The sequence below is a fragment of the Cricetulus griseus genome (genome assembly GCF_003668045.3).
Source record: "Cricetulus griseus strain 17A/GY chromosome 1 unlocalized genomic scaffold, alternate assembly CriGri-PICRH-1.0 chr1_0, whole genome shotgun sequence".
Classification (NCBI taxonomy): Eukaryota; Metazoa; Chordata; class Mammalia; order Rodentia; family Cricetidae; genus Cricetulus; species Cricetulus griseus.
The window spans coordinates 147,832,750-147,838,423 of NW_023276806.1; positions in this window are offsets into that span (position 1 = coordinate 147,832,750).

Sequence of the window (5,674 nt, forward strand, 5' to 3'; positions counted from 1 at the left end):
TAGATTGCTGTACCCCTTAAACACAGAAGGACATTGTGGGACACTTTCCTACCAAACACAGGACCCTGTATTACTTTTCTTGTTGTTCTGATAAAATACTAGTGTTCAGCTTGCTTCATTATTCTTACTCAGTTTAGGACCCCAGTCCACGTCACACTGCTACTCAATTAGGGTAATCTCATCTCAGCAGATACAATCTAGAAAATCTCCCATAGACAGACCCAGAGGTTTGTCTTCTAGGTGATTCTGAATCCCGTCAAATAGAATATTAATAGTAAACATCACAGGCTGTAAGTTCAATTGCAGACATTACAAATTTTAATTGTATACATTTACAGCCTAATATGTATGGTATAGGTGCATACATATGATCTTTAATGATTAGATAAAATCATTTAGTTTTCACACAATCAGAAATACAAAATAATGCTGTTTATTTATGTCTCAACCTTTCAAAGAGTGCATTGGAAAATAACTTTCCATTGAGTTACAAATTTTAGGGGGTATGTTATGGAAATAAATTTAAAAGTAAATCTATAAAGTTCTGAGGTTACAAATAATCAAGATTGAAATTGCTTTAATTCACTATTATGTTTTTGGACAAAATCAATCCTATTTTGGAAAAAAATCATTTTAAATCATCATTGAGCTTACAAAAGCCTGAGTGCTGAACTATTTATTACTATACAAGTTCATTAAGCTCATAGGTAATTTTGAAGACTTTCCCTTGTCTGTATGGAAAGTGTGATTATTCTGTCATTTTTCTGCATATAAAATGATTTAAGCCAATTAAAATATGTTAAGGTATCTATGTGAGCTTCAGCAATGCTTCAACGGGAATGCAAATGATCTTGTTTTGCTGAAGAAGACATTCGAGTTAAACATCTTCTTGGCATGAAATTCCTACTTCCTCACGATTTTACTTACTAATGCCATGGCATCACTCATGTTTTGGATGTTTCCATGTGAATAAAATACAAACTGGACAACCAGCCACTGTCTTATTCTACATGTGCAGTTGGAATATTGGAAAGTTAAAATCCAATAATTTTTACTTGAAATATAAATGTGAAAATATAAATCCAGAACAGAGACAACCACAACATATTCCCAGTTCAAACTATGGTAACAGTGCTGGCCATACAAGAGTGAAGACCATAGTTTGAACTGTCAGAACCCACATAAAATGGACTCTGCACATCTATGATCCTGATACTCTAAAGATGAGATGGGCAGTTGAAAGAGAAAGAAGACCCCAGAAAGCTCCTGGATGTAGCTACAAGCAACAAAGTGACCCTTAATCAAATATGAGGGAAGGAAAAGACTGACCCCCGAGTTATTTCTCTCACCTCACATGTGTGTGGCATGTGCACTCCTCACATACACATTTACATCATACACAGATTTTTTTCTGCAAAGTTATTTCTGTTGATTAGTATTCAACCTGATTTTAAGCTCATCCAGTGCTAAATGGTGGGAAATAGTGTTGCTTGGGGAAAGGGAATAAGATAGCCAAGAATCTGACCACATCCAGGTTTTGTTTTGCTTTATTCACAAACCTGAGCATGGTTGTGAATGAGTAGTGAATAGAGTGAAAGAAAGGAAACAGGAAAGAAAAAAACAAAATTAATAGATAAGTGGATGTTTCATATAATAACAATACCTCATGAAGATTAACATTAACAAAATATCTGGCCACTAATGAATTGTTAAGTTACCTGTGATTATTCATATCTAAGCACCATGCTAAGGTGTGTTGACATATTACAACCTGTATGCAATTTTGCCTATTAGAGTAAGATTGCTTCATAGGAGGGTTAATCACAAAGTAAGGCAAAAATTGCTGCTGAAATCCCTAATATTGCCAATAAAACTTGAGTGGAGCATATCCCTTTATGTAAGAATATGTGAATATATTAAAATTTGAGAAACATTACAATCATTTTAAGTCAAAAGCCTGGAGAATAACTTACGCATTGCTCAGTGGAAGTGTAGCTTTAAGAGTTACCTGGGAATGAGTCTGCTTATTGTGAATCCCTGATTCATAATTTAGTGGCTGTGCTATGTTGGTCAAATCATTTAATATCTCTTGCTTCATTTTCACATCTGTAAAATTGCAATATAATTGCACCTGTAGAGTAAGTTGCACGGGGGAATCAAATGAGATAATCTATGTAGTGATTTGATGCAATATCTGGCAGGCAGTAAATGTGTTTACTATTCCTCTGACTTTATGAGGACTATAAAATTTCTAATAGTGGACAAATGATAGATGAGAATTGTGAAAAAGTTCTGGATGCCTGAAGAATTTAATCAATTCCATTTTAATAAATCAGCCTCTGTAAACTTAATGAACACATATAGGATGTTTCTTGGGAAGAGGTACTGCTGCCCATTGCAGAGTAGGTGATGTTTAGTGGGTGTTAATTTGAATTTTGCTCAAGTAGATCAATGTGAATATCATTTGTAGAAATGGCATGCCCTAAGATGCTTGCATCTGATCTTTCCAATCTCTCAGTGCTATTTGGAGGCCCCACTGAACAGGAATCAGTTCCACAGTTTTAACTATAAAATGCAGATTTAGTCAGGTTAGATTCTCAATCCAGTTGAAAATTAAAATACCCTGACAGGGTGATTCTACTTCCTTAAGACCAATTAACTGTGTCCTACAGCAAATCATTTTAGTGCCTACATTTTACCTGGTCACATATCATGTATTTAAAAATCCCCAAAGGAATGATTCTTCTACTTGTTTTGCTCCAGAGCTCCCAAAGTTTACTACCAAGCCTTACACACACACACACACACACACACACACACACACACACACACACACACACACACCATATATGCATACATGCACACACACACGTTACACATACACACACATGCACACACACTCATATATCAGACAGACAGATATATTCTTCCTCTCTTACTCATTGCTGACACTTCTGCTCTTTTGCAATCATTACACCTTTTGAGATGGTCTCTGAGACATTTGTGGGTGCCCAGTCTCTGCTTTTGCAGGGGTAACGTTTCTCTTTTTCTCCAGGAAGAGTGATGGCAGACGTATTATGTTACTGACATAACCAGTCTGAATAGCTCATTTAGTCAACCAAGAGTTGTTCAGTACTGCAACACCAGGATCATGCAGTAATCTTAACATAACAATAGGTGACTTCAACACATTGATGATCTGGAAGGGAAATGTCAAAGTATATTTATAAAAAACATCGTTAGACTATAATTGCCAGTGGTAAGAGTCTGAAGCTAACCTACTTTGCAGATTATTGAGAAAACCACACATCCTCCATAAATATGAAATATTCCTGTGTATTGATGTATACTACTATTATTTGAGTGGCAAGTATGGCAATTTGAAAAGTAATAATTGCTTCCTTTCCCACCTCTGTCTATGAGGGGAAGGTCAGTAAGAGCTGGCATGTTTCATCTGTTTTTCTCATTCTGCCTGTTTGTTACACAATCGCTTTGAGGTAAGCCTCTCCTCTTTACTAACAGGACGAAGAAGACAGTGTTTCTCAGACCCTGACTCTGTGTGTCTTATTTAAATACAAATTGTTATTTTCCTCATCACTTTTACTCTCACTAATGAGTAAGACAAGTTCCCACGTTGGCTAAAGAGTATCAAAATTGTTAGTAAACATTTGGGCATTTGAAAATGTCTCGGCAATGTTGCTTTTGAATCCTGGTTTACATTGTTATCTTATAAAATAAGATTCATTATTGACAAAAAAAAGCCAGCACTGTAGTGATTGCCACTGTGTGTTCCAGTCACAGGAAGCATGTTTCTCAGTATTGTTTAATTTAACCTTTCTTGCATATCTAAGAGGAAGATGGCATTCTGTATTTACAGACAGGAAAGGTAGTATGTGAGATAACAAGGAACATAGCCACTTTCTCTGATGAGCTATATCCCAAAGCTCACCTTATTTTCCTTATCCTTCCCCATCGCATGTTTCAGAAAATTACATTTAAAAATCTATTGTGGCATGGATTAGACAAGGTTCTCTAGAGGAAAAGAACCAAAAGAGTCAATTTGTATTGTGAAAAGGAGATTTTACATTGGATTATGGGATGCAGGCTGAGGAGTCTTTCGACTGACTACACTGGATGACTTTGGAGTCAGAACTTGTCACCAGTGACGTGGAGATTCCTGGAGAGTTACTGGACGTGAGTCTATATTACGATGTTGAAGAAGCTATGCTGGCAACGGTGGCAGAGGTAGCAGTAGATTCTGAGTTGGGTTCATTTTACACAAACTAGAGATGTCTGAAAAAGAGGAAAGGTCAAGTGAGGAATTGTCATCTTCAGATTGCAATATAAGCATATCTTAGGGGGCACAATATCGACTGCTAATTCATGGAGGTGGGCCTGAACTGACGTGGACATTGCCACCCTCAGTGGGTGGTGCTGGGTGTTTCGTAGAAGCTAGCTGAGCAGAAGCCAGGGATAAGCCAGTAAGCAGCATCCTCCATACTTCTGATTCAGTTCCTGACCCCCCAGGTTCCTGTTCCCTCTCCTGCTCTGGCTTCCCTTGTTGCTGGACTCCAACCTGTAAGTCACTCCTGGTGATGGTGATTATCACAGCTTGCCCTCAAGAGGGAAGGTCAAGTGAGGAATTGTCATCTTCAGATTGCACTGTAAGCATATCTGAGGGCTTATAGTGGCTCACCCTCAAGAAGTGAAAATAGCAAGCAAAGGGCCTTTCCTTTTCTTTAGTCCTCCTTACATCTGGTCTTTTGACAGAAATGGCTGCCCACTATGGGAGAGTCTCTCCCATCTCAGTTAATCATTTGTAGAAATGCACTCATAGACCCACCAAGAGGTGTATGCATCCCTTAGTTGAAACTGGGTACAATGAAATTGACAAATGTGGACAATATAGCTTTGATTCCACTGTTCAAAGGTCACATACATCATCTGACTACACTGCAGTATCTTTTCGGTTAGTTTTTCAGACATGATTGTTGCAGATCATCAATTGCTTAAAAGCCAGCCTTGTTGAGTCTTTGAATTGACAAAAATACTACTTTGATTAAAATTCTAATGGAAATAAAGCAACTAAGATGTTATGACTTAAACAATGGGAGCATAATTAGATTTATTTGATGTTCTATTGTGTTTCTTATGAAAATGAACACATATATTTCTTTAGCTTTTCTCACATGTATATGTAATTATTCTAAGAACCAAATGGTGTTTTGAGTATATCACACACATGAAGAGAAGTGATGTTTCTTTCTTTTTTTTTATCAAGTTGGGGCTTTATTTAGGTTCCCAGGAAAAATCTTCAAGCCTTCCCAAAACACAGACCCAAGGTCTTATACATTGCTTCCACTCTATATATGGCAATTTCTATTACAGTTAATGGTTCCCTTTAGTTATTTCTCTGTCTTGAACCTTTGTTCTGCTACCAAATGTCTTTGAAAAGTTTGAGAAGTTTGGAAAATAGCAAACGACCACATGCTTTAATCTTAGCTGGGTCCTTTTATCTTAGTAATATTTCTTGTCTGGTTTCAAAGGAACTTTTGACATATTTTTTGTTCTCTAACATGATAGCTGCAAGCCAGTGTAAACCACAGACATGAGCAGGTATCTAAAAGAAGTATGTTTGTAGCCGATTCCTTACAGCCTTTGGGTCTTTGCTATT